Source organism: Diadema setosum, chromosome 8 (genome assembly GCF_964275005.1).
Source record: "Diadema setosum chromosome 8, eeDiaSeto1, whole genome shotgun sequence".
Classification (NCBI taxonomy): domain Eukaryota; kingdom Metazoa; phylum Echinodermata; class Echinoidea; order Diadematoida; family Diadematidae; genus Diadema; species Diadema setosum.
Window position 1 is genome coordinate 23,374,050 of NC_092692.1, and position 17,610 is coordinate 23,391,659.

The window sequence follows — 17,610 nt, forward strand, 5'->3', positions numbered from 1 at the left end:
AACGGCGCTATAGAAATTGTATGTATTATTATTATTATACCCAGGGAAGATCAGGGGCGTCGAATCTATCTCGGGGGGGGGGGGGCAAAGGGGCATTTGCCCCGCCCCTACGGAAGTGTTTAGGCAGACAAATCATTTATCCCCCAAGCAATTCCCGAGATGAGGACAAATCTCGAACTTTCTTAATGGAAAATTGTCCAAATATCGCCAGAACTACGCACCAGATCGTTGTATTGCAATCATAAACATGCAAAAGCTCCGCTATACAGGATCCCTTTCGATAGACTTTGTACACTTTTGAGATTGACGTTATATTTCCCTAATTTATCAAAGAGTGTGCAGCAGATCTTTCACTTAACAAAAGCACCCTCATATGCAGAGGCGTCGATGGGGGGGGGGATGGTTCCCCCATAAAAGTGGGACAAACAAAAGCGAAAAATGTAGCTACAAACGGCAGTGTTTGGAGTGTAAAATGTCAAAATTTTAAAGCTCGCTCGCTCCGCTCGCTCGCATTTAATCGCTATGCCATTTTCCTGATGCTGCTGCCAGTGAATGGCAGCAGTTGCGCCCGATGCGCCCCGGCCCCTTAATTTCCAAAGCGAAAAATATAGCTACAAACGGCAGTTTTTGGACTGTAAAATGTCAACATTTTGAAGCTCGCTCGCTTCGCTCGCTCGCATTTAATCATTATGCCATTCTCCTGATGTTGCAGCTAGTAACTGCCAGCAGTTTTCGCCCGATGCGCCCCCCTTAATTTCCAAAGCGAAAAATATAGCTACAAACGGCAGTTCTGGGACTGTAAAATGTCAAAATTTTGAAGCTCGCTCGCATTTAATCATTATGCCATTCTCCTGATGTTACTGCCAGTAATTGCCAGTAGTTTTCGCCCGGTGCGCCTCCTTAATTTCCAAAGCGAAAAAATACAGCCACAAACGACAGTTTTGGGGACTGTAAAATGTCAAAATTTTCAAGCTCACTCGCTTCGCTCGCTCGCATTTAATCACTATGCCATTCTCCTGATGTTGCTGCCAGTAACTGCCGGCAATTTTCGCCCGGTGCGCCCCATTAATTTCCAAAGCGAAAAAATACAGCCACAAAGGACAGTTTTTGGGACTGTAAAATATCACAATTTTCAAGCTCATTCGCTTCGTTCGCTCGCATTTAATCGTTATGCCATTCTCCTGATGTTACTGCCAGTAATTGCCGACAGTTGCGCCCGGTGTGTACCCCCCCCCCTTTATTTCCAAAGCGAAAAAATACAGCCACAAACGACAGTATGGGGACTGTAAAATGTCAAAATTTTTAAACTCGCTCGCTTTCATTTAATCGTTATGCCATTCTCCTGATGTTGCATGCTGCCAGTAATTGCCAGCAGTTGTGCCCGGTGCGCCCCCACCCTTAATTTCCAAAGCGAAAAATATAGCTACAAACGACAGTTTTGGGACTGTAAAAAGTCAAAATTTTCAAGCTCACTCGCTTCGCTCGCTCGTATTCAATCGTTATGCCATTCCCCTGATGTTGCTGCCAGTATAGTCTAGGCGCAGGGACCCAGAAAAAATGACTTCGTTCAACCCACCCCGCAGAAAAGGTTTGACTGCATAGGGTGGTCGGTTGGACTCTCTGGAACACCCCTAGGTAGTATGTGATTCGAAATTATGGTATCAATAAAATTTTACAGGCCATTTTAGTTGCGACAAGACCTTATTGTTCGAAAAAGAGTCTGCGCACGCCAAGACTACTACACGCACCACTAGCACTGCTACAGGCGCTAGTGCCTGTGGTGCGTGTAGTAGTCTTAGCGCACGCAGACTTTTTCCTCGGCAAACAAGGGTTTTTGCCAGCAAACTCACTAACTGAGGTCAGTGTAGTTTAGTTTCTAGCCGTTTTCATTTCGTGTATATTTTTTCCGAGTTGCAGCAAGCCGAGTGAGGTTGCATACCCAGTGATTGTGACCCCAAACCGTTCGGGCGTCGCAATCACTTGGTATGCGCTTTCGCTCGGCTTAGCACAATAAAGTGGGCTTCTACACATGCGCGAGCTGCAACTCGGAGAGATGAAAACGAAATAAAAACAACTAGAAACTAGACTGGGGTCGGTTACGGCTGGCACTGAAAATTACAACATAATCACAGTTTTTTGCAGTTATTTCATGAATAATTCCTCAAAACACCGTAAAACCATATATGTATATGTGGCTAGAGATGTCAGCAAAACAATGGGATACTGAGTACATTGTAAGTTCAAATATTGTGCATGGTTACCATGGTAACCAGATGTATACAGGTGATTGATAATCCAAAAAATGCCTCCAACTGCTGCAAACTTTGGTATTTTTTGTTCAGTTTTTTTTTTTTGTAGATAGGTGAATTAAAAACAAACATTTCTATTGATTATTGTTCAAAAAAGTTTTTTTCCTGTTGCCATGGCAACCAGTAATATCCAATCAGGATTGAGCTGTCAATACTTAAGAACTAATGCCCATATTTTCAAAAAGCTCAATAAGCATGTCATTCTGTATAATTGTACCATTTACCGTACTTTTAACACATATTTGACTTCACATTACAGGTAAATGTTGTTTCCAGCAATGTATGGACACAAAATGCCCTTCAAAATCTATGTTAATACAGAGAGCAAAGCCGACGATATTCTGATATTAGCTTTTTAGAGTATATATTTACAGAGAAATGGTTATTCGAAACAACCTTGGAAAAGAGCAGAAGAAAGCAATTAATTGTTCTTGTTCTTAAAGGAAATTTATTCAAGAATGCAGATAAATTCCTTTCTAAAGAAGGAATATACACGTACACTGCATTATCCATCAATGCAATTAAAAGCGTACTTTTCGTTGGTAAGCTATATATATTTGGACAACTTGTGGTGATATTTCATAATCAAGTTCGAATTACCAATTCTTTGTTAAATATGAATTCAATTTTTCATTTCTTGTTAAGCCTGTTACTAGAGCTCACAGTGTGATGGATTGACTTTCAGTACTTCGTTATACATATATATATATATATATATATATATATATATACAAGTATTTTAGCTTTATTTTCAACAAGTTTATTTGTGGATCGAGGTATTTGTGAATCAGGGTATTTTAAGGACGTCTCAGGGTCAGACAATTCAGACAATCAGACAACTTTCTATCTCAAATATACCATCAGCATTTATGTTTGTACCACACCAGCGTGCGATAAAAGTGAAAAAAAAATATCTCGAGTGCAAATACTTTTTCGTGCTTTTCGTGGACTGTAAGTGCACGAAATTTGAATCATTCTGTTTGTTATAGGCTATATCTAAAGTGTAGATACATTTTTTGTGCTTTTCGTGGACTGTAAGTGCACGAAATTTGATTCATTCTGTCGATATAGGGTATCATTATTTGGACAACTTATGGTGATATTTCATAACCAAGTTCGAATCGTCAGTTCTTTGTTAGATATGAATTTCTTGTTATGCCTGTTACTAGAGCTCACAGTGTGACTGACTTTCAGTACTTTGTTATACATTACAGTACAAGTTTTGTAACTTTTTTGCTCAACAATTTTATTTGTGGATCAGGGTATTTTAAGGACATTTCGGGCTCAGATAACTTTTTATTTTCCACAGTCATTTATAAGTTTGCCACAACAAAGTAGGATAAAGTGAAAAAAATATCTGGAATCCGGACACGTTTGTTTATTTTGCCTTACGTGTTCATGATCACCCAGGTCGGGTCTTAAAGGGAAGGTAAACCCCAAGAGCAATGTGGATTGAGTGAAAGCAGCAGCATTAGTAGAACACATCAGTGAAAGTTTGAGGAAAATCGGACAATCGATGCAAAAGTTATGAATTTTTAAAGTTTTGATGTTGGAACCGCTGGATGAGGAGACTACTGAGGTCATGACGTACGAGTGGACAACAATACCAAGAAAATATAAAGAAAATTCTGCAAAAATCCATTTTTCATGAAAATTATAAATTCCATCAACTTCATATTGACATATGTTAAGGGTAGCAATTATTCCCCCTGCTTTCTGAAAGCGGTTGGCCCATTGCTCTTTCATAATTCTAGAAAAGTGAATTTTTGTTGAATTTTCTTTATATTTTCTTTGTATTGTCCACTCATACGTCATATCCTCTAGTAGTCTCCTCATCCAGCGGTTCCAACACCAAAACTTTAAAAATTCATAACTTTTGCATCGATTGTCCGATTTTCCTCAAACTTGCACTGATGTGTTCTACTAATGTTGCTGCTTTCACTCAATCCACATTGTTCTTTGGGTTTACCTTCCCTTTAACCCTATAAAGCCCAAGCTATTTTGACCCCTTCCAGGCCCAAGGGGGGGGGGGGGCGGCACATTGTGCCCCCTACATAACTTCTTTATTATATGATGTATGACCGTCATATTTGGCACATGGGTAGAGCAACTCATGCTCTTCATGACCCAACATTTCTCAAGGTTACCCACTGAGGGCACTATTTCCCAAAATATAAAAAAATACATAGAAAATATGCTAAAATCATGTTTTTTCTTTCTATTTCTTTATCCCCAGTAAATATGTTATTTTATATTAATCATTTTCATATTTTCTACAAGAGGAAGAGCAAGTCAACGTTCACTATTTGTTATGGTTGAAATTTCTCAAGGTCAACATGTGGGGGCGTAATTCATTACAATATAAAGAAGTATATGAAACCTATTACGTATTGCTTGGAATTGGTGCATATATTTGTATCACATTTCATATTTCCAAAATACTGAAATTTTAAGTTTACAGATTGATATTATGATAAACAAATGATATTCCAGGCAAAGCTTGTGTGAAGATAACACAAAATAAAAAGGTAATCTTTGAAAAATGCTGTATTTTCGATTATTTCTATTATATCTATTGTTTGATGCCTATGTTATATGGAAAATAAAGGAAATAATAAGAAGACCATTTCAGGGTAATTCTCAACCATAATTACTTCACATTTCTTTCCTTTAGCAAACTATAGCCAAGAAAACCCCAATTTCATCCATAATTATATTGTTACCTGAAATTGAAACAGAAAATCATACAAAATCTGATTAACATGGTTGTCAGTTTACGGTTGCCATAGCAAACAGGAATATCGGACATACCTAGATTATATATCAAAATGTTTATAATAAGATTTTAGGAAAAGCCACCAAATTTGGTTGAAATCGGGTAAAGGGTTTAGGAGCGGCAAATGAAGATATGTGACCGTGCACCTCAAAACGAACATAAAGTCGCACACACTGATTTTGCGTGAGGACTGAAAAAAAGTGAAATGGGTCAACCTAGCCGAACTTGACTTTTTCATATTTTCTGAAAGAGCGGGTCTTCTTTTACATTATGCTTAAATTTGGTATCATAAAGCGGGCAGGAAAGTGTGTTTTTTTAGCAGTTTATCTCGAACATTTTTGGTAGAATAGTGTGATTAGGTGTGTCTTTAGAATCCCTTTTTCATTTCTGAAAAAAAAAACTTGTCCACACTCTTCACTTTCAACTCAAATAACTTTTGAAAAGATAGTGCTACTGCTTTGAAAGTAGGCATCAATTATGGACAGAATGTGTTAATGAAGCATGCTTAATTTCAGTTTAATCTGATAATCCCTTCATTGTTGTTACTCTGGTGGTTTACTTCCTGTTTTTTGTACCATTCATCGCACAGCCAGCACGGTTTGGTAAAGATTAAGCGCTTGAATAGACACTGTACTTCAGAGCCTCTTTTCTCACTTCACACTTTTCCTGAGTTTGTGCTTTCTTTCCAATATTTAGATAGGTTAGGAGAGTCCATTTGATTTGAGTTATACATCATTTTAAAGCTTAAAGTCTGCTCTTTCAGAATATGGTCTTAACTAAAAATTCATGTCTGGCGACTTTTTGTTTGTTTTGAGGTGCAGAGTCAAATATGGTAGGGGGCACAATGTGCCCCCCCCCCCCCTTGGGCTTTATAGGGTTAAACTACCCACCTCAACACTACAAAGTTAACCTGGATAAAACGGATAGGACCCCTAAGATTTTCTCTCATTCTCTCCTTAATAGCATTAATTCATTACTGCACGTTTTAATACAAATTTACATGTCATGACTTTTCATTTTATTTTTTTATTTTTAACCCTAGCTTACCAACGAAAAAGTACGCTTTTAATTCCATTGATGGATAATGCAGTGTACGTGTATATTCCTTCTTTAGAAAGGAATTTATCTGCATTCTTGGATAAATTTCCTTTAAGAACAAGAACAATCACTAACAATTGCTTTCTTCTGCTCTTTTCCAAGGTTGTTTCGAATAACCATTTCTATATACTCTAAAAAGCTAATATCAGAAAAGGGAATTTTGTGTCCATACATTGCTGGAAACAACATTTGCCTGTAATTTGAAGTCAAATATGTGTTAAAAGTACGGTAAATGGTACAATTATGCAGAATGACATGCTTATTGAGCTTTTTGAAAATATGGGCATTAGTTCTTAAGTATTGACAGCTGAATCCTGATTGGATATTACTGGTTGCCATGGCAACAGGAAAAAAACTTTTTTGAACAATAATCAATAGAAATGTTCGTTTTTAATTCACCTATCTACAAAAAAAAAACTGAACAAAAAATACCAAAGTTTGCAGCAGTTGGAGGCATTTTTTGGATTATCAATCACCTGTATACATCTGGTTACCATGGTAACCATGCACAATATTTGAACTTACAATGTATCCCATTGTTTTGCTGACATCTCTAGCAACATATATATATATATATGGTTTACGGTGTTTTGAGGAATTATTCATGAAATAACTGCAAAAAACTGTGATTATGTTGTAATTTTCAGTGCCAGCCGTAACCGACCCCAGTCTAGTTTCTAGTCGTTTTTATTTCGTTTTCATCTCTCCGAGTTGCAGCTTGCGCATGTAGAAGCCCACTTTATTGTGCTAAGCCGAGCGAAGGCGCATACCAAGTGATTGCGACGTCCGAACGGTTTGGGGTCACAAACACTGGGTATGCAACCTCACTCGGCTTGCTGCAACTCGGAAAAAATATACACGAAATAAAAACGGCTAGAAACTAAACTACACTGACCTCAGCTAGTGAGTTTGCTGGCAAAAACCCTTGTTTGCCGAGGAAAAAGTCTGCGTGCGCTAAGACTACTACACGCACCACTGGCACTGGCGCCTGTAGCAGTGCTAGTGGTGCGTGTAGTTGTCTTGGCGTGCGCAGACTCTTTTTCGAACAATAAGGTCTTGTCGCAACTAAAATGGCCTGTAAAATTTTATTGATACCACAATTTCGACTCACATACTACCTGGGGGTGTTCCTGGAGTTCCCATCTACCACTCTGTGTGGTCAAACCTTTTCTGCGGGGTGGGTTGAACGAACTCCTTAATTAAGGCCCGTACAGGAATTAGCGCCTTGACTAGTAACTGCCAGTAGTTGCGCCCGGTGCGCCCCCTTAATTTCCAAAGCGAAGAAATACAGCCAAAAGCGGCAGTTTTGGGACTGTAAAATGTCAAAATTTTCAAGCTCGCTCGCTTCACTCGCTCGCATTATGCCATTCTTCTGATGTTGCTGCCAGTAATTGCCAGCAGTTGCACCCGGTGCGCCCCCCTTAATTTCCAAAGCAAAAAAATACAGCCACAAACGGCAGTTTTTGGACTGTAAAATGTCAAAATTTTCAAGCTTACTCGCTTCGCTCGCTCGCATTATTTTAATCGCTATACCATTCTCCTGATGTTGTTGCCAGTGATTGACAACAGTTGCGCCCGGTGCGGCCCCCTTGATTTCCAATTAAGCGAAGAAGTATAGCTACAAACGGCAGTTTTTAGCATGTAAAAGCATTAGGGCCTATGTCAAAATTTTCAAGCTCGCTCGCTCCGCTCGCTCGCCTTTAATCACTATGCCATTCTCCTGATGTTGCTGCCAGTGATTGACAGCAGTTGCGCACGGTGTGCCTCCCCCCTTAATTTCCAAAGCAAAGAATATAGCTACAAACGGCAGTTTTTGGACTGTAAAATGTAAAAATTTTCAATGTAAAAAGATTTCACCGTTGGAGGGAGAAACCCCCCTACCATACCCTACCCCCCCCCCCCCCTCGCTTGCTTCGCTCCCTCACGATCTCATGACCGCTCCCCCAATCCTGTCTACGCCGGTGATAGGCCCCACTATTTAGTAGGCCTTCGCAGTGATATCGCACAGGCGGAGCAAGAGCTGAAATACCACGATTTAGTCATTCAATAATATATTGTGAATATTTCATTTTCTATTGTTTTTTTAAAGAAAAAACAAACAAAAATTTCACCAAAAGTGTGCACCAGATCGCTGAATTTCAGGTCTGAAAATGCAAAATCTTCCTCGTGTGGGAGAGGGACACCCCCCCCCCCATACACACCCTCCCCCCGTTAACCCGGTCGCTCCGCTCTCTCTCACAGATATTTCAAAAACAAAAAATGTCTTCATACTTTTAAGGTCTGATTTTCCGCCGCAAGTCATCTGACAAGCAAAAAAAAAGCAACAACAAGAACAAAAAGTCTTCATATTTTTGCTACCACTTTCCTCTCACTTTATATTTCATGCAAAAGAGTGGGACATCCGATCCCTGTAAAGTGTGCGTGTGTGTGTGTGTGTGTGGGGGGGGGGCACCAAGCTCCCCCCCCCCCCCCCCCCCAAGGCTGCGCCGGTCCGGTTATGGGCTTGTAATCGTGGTGATGGTGACCATCCCCCCCCCACTCCTCAGTACGGATTTACGCCGTTGGCTACTACTAAAAAACACTGATCAATTCAGTGCTTATTTACGTCGATGTAGGGCAATTTGTCAATCAGTTGCAATGAAAACATCTCGACGGAAGAATTTCATGAATTTGAAGAATCTTCGTGTTCATACTTCTGGCAAGGCAATTTACACCTACCTTGTGATTTCAGTTGGAAAAAGGTATTGCAATATAAGTTTTATCAGATTAATGATAATAGAGTAAAACAATATAATTTTAAGCTTTTTTATTGAATATTGCCCAGTAAAGATAATTTGTTTAAATGGAAAATTTTAAATAATTTATGTACCATTCGAAATTGTAGAGAAACCACCCGTCATTTTTTTTTTTGATGCAAAAAAAAAATGTATTGAAAAGTAATCTCAGTTTTAATTCGAAATATTTTTGATTTGATAATTGAATTGAAAAAGATCTCGGATATGATAAAGGTAACAAACAGATGAAAATTAATCAGTAAAACTTTTTTGAATAATGCCCAATTCATTATTTATAGGAACTACACTGTATGTCAAAGAACGAAATGAAGGAAATAAATGCTTATTCAATGTATACTATTTAATAGAATATTTGAAAGCAGAATTGAGATTCTACATCAGTTTGAAGTGCAATCAAACAAGATTTGATGAAATTTGATTAAGAATATGTAACTACTTCGGTTGGTATCATTGATGTACCCTTTAAAGGGGAAATCCAGTCCAAATATAAGTTAGTCTGATAAGAAAGAGTAAAATATTACGAGTTCAACGGTATTAATTTGATGAATCGTTCAAACGCAATTATGCTCGAGGCTCAAATCCCGATATATCTAACTGATCACTATTCTGAAGTTATTCAACCAGGCATAACGTCATGTTTCAGACTTTAATGACAGAAACATTATCGTCATTTTTTCGTCATTCTTTTGTACACGATCAATGGAAAATTGTGAGGGTATGACATGTTTAGCTCACTCATTTGCATATTCATACCCACTGTACAACAACTGTTGAGCAGAAATTATCCAAACTTCAAAATTTCATAATTTCCTTATTTTTCATCCGATTTCAGTCAAATTCTAACCGCTGAACTCGTAAAATTTTACTCATTTTTCATCAGACTAATTTTCATTAGAAAGCATTTCCTCTTTAATTGTTTTTTTCTGTCAAAATGATTATGTTGAGTGTATTTGGGATATTTGTGAATACTGCGATTGTAAATATGTTAGTTATGTGGAAAACAAATACCTCAAATGAGGAAAAAAATCATCTAGACTCGGATTCAGCACCCTCAAAATAGGGTAAAACCACCAATTATTTTCAGTTTTTCGCAATTCCGGTTTTGGCGACCATTTTGGCTGCAATCTTGAATATCACAAAACACTCCATTATGCAAGAGTTGCATCATGCAGATTCGGATTCGGCGCCCTCGAAATAGAGTAAAACCATCAAAAAAACATCGGGCAGGCGGAAAAACAAGGTTCAGCCTCTGGCACTCGGACCATTTGTAGGATTTGTATAGAAACTGATGTTGCCATGGCAATAGATTTCTTAAAACGATAAATATGTCTTGCACAACTACACGCTACATTGATTGAATGTCACACTGAATTTCAACTGAATTGCTTTAAAACTGAGAATATTATTCGGGCCACATTTTGAGATTTTTACAAAAATTTGCTGTTGCCACGGCAACACATTATGGGTTACTGACGAAAAAGGTGTCATGCATATCTACCTATGATAGCAGTCCCACATGCCAAACTAGGTCAATTGCTCAAAAAGTGAGAGTAGTTGGAGCCAAAAATCTTGCAACCGACCGACCAACCGACCGACCAACTGACTGTCCAGTCACCTGACCTCCTCAGAGTGATACCTACAGACCCTCATACACACTGTGTCTGGGTGGGGGTATACATTACTCGCACTAAACTTTCCACATTATAGTACGCATCTTACATGTAGTGTACATCGCTGTCTCTTGAACAGACAGTACATATACATGCAATAGAATCTACATGTAGATAGGTCATATCAAAATATCTTAGATAATCCTTTGAAGTGTCAATAATACTTTCGACACTATCTGGATGCTGGCTCTATTTTGACTTTTGAACATGTGAAAAATTCCTGGGTGTTTTTTTTTTTTTTTTTTTTTGGTACTTGTTGACCCATTTCTTTTGAATGCATGGCAATCACAAGATAGTTACGGTATATTGATGTCACTTCAGATCCAATTCAGACTATGGACTCCTAGTATCATGGTACACTAGTATTTAAGTTTATCAGTGCATCAATTTTCTAACAATGATTGTGGCTTGATTTTTCTTCATTTCAAAGGTCTCCAGCATGATGCAAAATGATGATGAGCTGATTCAAAACTTTAAATTTACAACATTGGCAGTAAATGTTTTACCACCCTACACCACCAGCACATGCATCCATCAACAACTCATATTAGTAGAGCAGATAAGCCCTCAAAATCACGTGAATTGTGCAAAATTTGACTAAAGCATGAAACTTTCACCAGTGTTAGTACATACCATAAGATTTATTTTAAGATCGGGAGGTAAGTCTGATTTGACCTCTGATGACCTCCAGAGGTCAATGTACTTTAGATATCAGAAAATCGATGTTTTTAGACATTTGCGAATGATATATGTGGTTTTGTTGCACTAAACATACATTTATACCACAGAGAAATCATTTCCAGATTCAACAGAGCACTGACAGGTTTTTACCTTTGACCTCTGATGACCTCCAGAGGTCAATGAACTTTAAATATCAAAATATCGATGTTTTTAGACATTTGTGAATGATATATGTGGTTATGATTCACTAAACATGCATCTATACTTCAGGGAAACCATTTTCTGATTCCACAGAGCATTGACAGGTTTTAACCTTTGACCTCTGATGACCTTTGGAGGTCAATGACCTCAAAACATTATATTGATCTGTGATGTCATTGGTTAATGGTAACCATTGTTAAGATGTACAAAACAAGCATATCTGCCTTACAATGAAATTGTCTTCATATTCTAAAGAGCGGACAGGTTTCTACCTTTGACCTCTGATGACCTTGAGAGGTCAATGACCTCAGAATATCAGAATATTGAAGTATGACATCATTGGTGAAAGGTCAAACATGGTAAAGATATACAAAACAAGCATATCTGTGTACAATGACATCGTCTTCATATTCCAAGGCACACAGACGAGTTTCTGCCTTTGACTTCTGATGATCTCGAGAGGTCAATGACCTCAAAGTATCAGAATAGTTATCAATGGTAAACATGATGATGTTCTAGAGAGCACTCGTAGGCCCTGCTTATTAACGAGCCATTACCGTTCACCTTCACCTTAACGTTCACACAAGGTCAAATACCTCGAATGAAATGTGAGGATGTTAATATTGATATTGCGATAGTTAATAGTTAAAGGACAAGTTCACCTTCATAAACATAAGGATTGAGAGAATGTAGCAATATATAGTAGAACACATCATTGAAAGTTTGAGGAAAATCAGACAATCCGTTCAAAAGTTATGAATTTTTGAAGTTTTTGTGCAGTAACCGCTGGATGAGAAGACTACTGCAGTGTATGAATAACTTAGATGTCACATGCGTGCAACAATATAAGGAAAATATGAAGAGAATTTCACAAAATGCCATCTTTTGAAAAAAGTACACATTCCCCTGACTCGTTACCGACAAATGTTATGGGTAATATTATTTCCCCTGCCTTTAGAAAGAGGCAAGTCAAGAGCTCTTTTATTATGCGAAAAAGTGAAAATATGTTGAATTTTCTTTTACATTTTCTTTATACTGTTGTACGCATATGACTCACAAGCTGCAGTAGTCTCCTCATCCAGCGGTTCCAACACAAAAATTTAAAAAATTCATAACTTTTGCATCGATTGTGCAATTTTCCTCAAACTTTCACTGATGTGTTCTACTAATATTGTTGCATTCTCTCAATCCTTATGTTTATGAAGGTGAACGTGCCCTTTAATAATTGTTTATAATGTAAGGCTTACAAACCATGCATTTCTGTTACCAAAAAAGTGGCTACTCATTCCGCAGAACTTTTCAGGTAATTATCTAAGTCGGGTATGTGCACAGAGCAAGGGGTGTCGATCTGTTTTCATGTGGGGGGGGGAACTTGGAAAATATGTAAAAGCATAAGTTCATGGTGCAAAGGAATGAAGCGGAGGGGAGGGGGAGGATGTGGGTGGGGGATTGGATTTTTGCAGGTTTAGACCTGAAATCAGTGATTCAGTGTAGCTCTTGTTTAATGTATGCGTCATCACTTATATGGAAGTTGATGGGGTGTGGGCGCATCTCACCTACCCTCCTCCCAAAGACAAAGTTTACTTTGTTGTTTTTTTTTTTAATCTGATGCATACATTTGGGGAATATTTGGAAAATTATGGATCACCAAGGTGTACCAAGTCTATATGGATGGGAACCCAGCAAGCGCAGCGTTGGCGAGGGTAGGGTATTCCACTCCCATTCGAGAGAGCTCTTGTATTTTGAGAAATGAGATTCAACAACCTGGCACACAGGCACTTTTGAAGGAATACCTCGAAATTTGTATCAAAAAGGTGTAGTAAGTCAGCCATCTATGGAGGAAGACCAATCGACAGAAGGATGTGGGTGGAGGTATCCCCCTCCCACATTATGGAGCTTTTGCATTCTTGTGTTTGCAATTCAATGATCTCGTGCCACTCTTGGTTGAACTACCATTTTGAAAAAAAAAGTCCATACCCAAATGTGTAGCCATAATCAATGCGTGGAGGAGAGGTTGATACAGCGAGAGGAGGGTATGAAAGGGGCTGTCCCCCAATCCTTCCCATGCGAGGGAGCCTTTGCAGTAAGAATAGAAATGTTAAAAAAAATCTAGTATACACATTTATAATGGAATATTTGAAATTATCAGTAAAAGGAGTGTACCAAATCTAAGGGTAGAAACCGAGGAGGGATGGTTAATTGAAAGATACACCACCCCCTCCAACAAGAGGGATTTTCTTTAATATGTCGGAACTGAAATTAAAGATCTAGTACATACTTTGTGATGATATAGAACAAAAATGGGACAAAAGCACTGAGCGTATATGGAAGGGGACATAACGAAAGATAGTGTGGGGAAGGGGGTTATGCAAAGGAGATTCTGCCTTTTAATCTGGTGCATACTATAGCTGAAATGTTCAGTGACAATTCATTTTCTGTCAAAAAAGTGAAGAAAAAAATCTCCATCTCAGGAAATACTTGGAGGCAAAGTTCTATGTCCCCACCATTCTCCCATATTTTCTCGGGAGGCGGGGCAAATACCTCTTGCCCTCCAAAATGAACAATCGTGCATATATAGGAAAGCCTTTTCATCTTTGGAATTCAAATAAAAATATCTCTTAAAAACATTTTTCATAGAATAAGGGAAATTATCATTCCCCAAAGTATGTTATATCTGTGGAAGGAACCAAGCAGGAGGAAGGAGTCTATTGAAAGGAGATATCCCCTCTCACAGAAGGGAGATTTTGCATTTCAGAATTAAATTTTAACAATCCGATGCACATTTAAAGTGAAAAACTTGGGCAGTTTTCTGTCTAAAAAGCAAAAAAAAAAACACAAACAACAACAACAACAAAACATAGCCTAGTCCACATCTCAGAATTTAATGGGGTGGGGGTCAACTATCCCTGCCACCACCCCACCCCTCCTCCAAACCGATGCCCCGGTATGTGCATGTGTTTTATTCCACTTGTTGAAAAGAAGAGAGAGTTTTAAGAAACAATATTGTTCAGTGGTCGCTATCCCAGTCAAGTAAATTGTTTATCAATAAGGTGATTTCCTTCACCTGTATACCTTAAGATGATGTAGGCCTGGTATTTGCCTTGCACGTTATTACATCTATTTCTTTTTTAGTATTCTCGTTTATATTTTGATGTGAAAATTGTTTACTTTGCCACGATTTTATTTGTACATAGAAAAAATAATCCAAGACTGAAAATGAAACTGATACAATGATTGACATGATGCACATATTGTGTATTTCTATAGCAATAAAAGTGAGCAATTCAAAAGGCGTGTACTCATTTCACATGAACATTAGCGATGATCCTCTGACCACTGGAGGATATTGAAAGATATGCATCAAAATGTAAGAATATTTATGTCTGGTCTCATTGGTTTGTAATGGCCAGCTGCTTATGAAATAATAATTATATTAAAAAAATGCATTTTCTGTGTGTGTGTGTGTCCGAAATTGTATGCAGAGTATTCCTCACACAGTTCAATTTTGACTTCCATCTAGGACAATGAGCGGTTACTTTTTTCTCAACTACACTATAATATCAAAATCTATTGAAAAAAACACGGTGGCGGCTGGGTCTAACACATTATCATTCCTTTTTGTTGGAGATCCATGCGGGATGGTCAAAACAAACATAAAAAAACAGATATCTCAGACCTAATTGTTATAACAAAGCATCATCCTCATATACCCAACCCAACCCTCTATGCCCAGACAATGTAAACTACCCCATGGACTTACTTGGAGCTTTAGAATATCCTTTGTCAACAGAGAGAGACATCCAAACCTTTGCAGTGCCGACTAAGATCTGCCATGGAACTGATTGGTATTGGCTCTGCATCATTGACAGCAGATCTCGTTTCCTATTCTCCTTCTTCTTCTTCTTCTTCTTCTTCTTCTTCTTCTTCTTCTTCTTCATTATACTGTGTAATCTTGTAATCTGCCACGGTACCTTTTCTTAATTGGTTAAAGAAGGTATCCAAAGAGCTATATGAAGCAAAAAACAACAAACAAATGCAAAAACAAAAAGAGAGACATAAGTCTTTAATAACAGAGCTGAATATTGAGTATCTCTCTCCTGAAGTGTTTCAAAGAGATACAAGAGACAGTGGCCGAGAGTAGCCGCCACCTTTTTTGGGAGTAGGCCTACTTTGTGTTCTTCCAAATGATGCCTGACATTTTTGGTCATTGGCCCTTTTCGAAGAATGCAGCAATAGAGCCACAACTTCCTGCGGAGTGGATATTGTGGGGTTCTTGATGCAGAACATCAACGCTGAATTTGCCTGTGCTGTACTTTCTTACAGGGATTGCCACTGTAGTTTTGTTTTGTTTTGCTTTGTTTTGTTTTTCAAGTGTGGCTGTAACACTGCTTGTTTTGCATATGATGGTCATCGCAGCTAAAGAGTGCATATCTTCTCTGGATCAGTCCAAACTTCACGATGTTTCACCTGGGTGAATGGATCCCAGATGATGCATGCATATTCCAGGACAGTCCTGAGCGGCATGGAGTAGCAAAACACCTGAACTTTATGATACTCTTATCTTTGTCTGGAGAGAGTCTTTTTAAGCTGCTGTGGCGATTTGATTGCAGCTGAGCCTCCTATTGGAACTCCAAAATATTTTGCACAATCCGCTTTCTCCATGGTTTGCCATTAATGCTTATCTATTCCCTGGGTAGGTCTCGGATGGCAATAGTTAGTTGCAATACACAGGATTGCTTCATGTGGAATGCATGTTGGGCCTCACAGTATGTCGAAGTTTTCAAGATGGTTCATGATGTCGCAGCTGTGGACCGTATACTCCAGGACCATGAGTCATTCATCGCAGTCATACTGTAACAACCCACCAGCTTTACACTGGCCAATACAAGCCCACCAGCTGGAAACTATGCAAATATTGCCCATGAGCTTGACACTTAGGCAAACCAGTCCCATAATGAGTCCGACAAATGGGGGAAAAGATCTATGAGACTTACACTGAATAGATTAAACACTCTGTATATCAGTCTCGTGGGCCTTGTTTTCCTCGAGTGTCGAGATAATGGCCATATTTGCCTATATTTGCTAGTCTACATAACTAACCCAAACATAACAGTTATATTTGAGGTCACTGCCATCACTCAAGAAACTTTAGCTTTATTTCTGAAGTAATTGACCTCTCACATTTCAGAGACCTGTTACTATAAACCAATGCTCTGTGAAATATGCATACATACTTTGATCAAAACGTAAATGCGTGATTTGTACATGATTAAGCATTTACGATTACACCAATGAAGCCAAACATCAATGCAGGTAAGCCTACACAATGCACAGGCTAATGACCATTGTTCCATGGATGACAAGATTCTTCTATTATAGCATAAATGATTGTACTTCGGGTATTACAAAGTTGACCATTGACTATACATAGAATATCAATATTCTGATATATTGAGGTCATTGACCTGTCACCTTCCTCAGAGGTCAAAGGTAGAGACACGTGAGTAATTTCTCTTGCTCTGTGGAATAGGAAAACCATTCAATTGTAATACAAATGAATATAACATCTAAATCATGTTTGTCATCAACCAATAGCACCAAATATCAATGTTCTGACATTTTGAGGTCATTGGCCTCATCATAGGTCATCTGAGGTCATCAAAGGTCAAAGGTAGAAATCTGACTCGAAAGGCTCAGTGGAACATTGAGGCAATTCCTCTTACAAAAATTAGTTTTTAGTACATAATTATCGTGTTTCAGTTATGAGTGACGCATTAAAATATCAATTTTCTGACATTTTGAGGTCATTGACCTCTGGAGGTCATCAGAGGTCAAAGATAGAAACCTGTCAGGGCTCTGTGGAATATAAAGACAATTTCACTGTTACAAAAATTAAGTTTTAGTACATCATTACTGTGCTTTATCATTAACCAATGATGCAAAATATCAATTTTCTGACATTTTGAGGTCATTGACCTCTGGAGGTCATCAGAGGTCAAAGGTAGAAACCTGTCACGGCTCTGTGGAACATAAAGACAATTTCACTGTGACAAAAATTATGTTTTAGTACATCATTACTG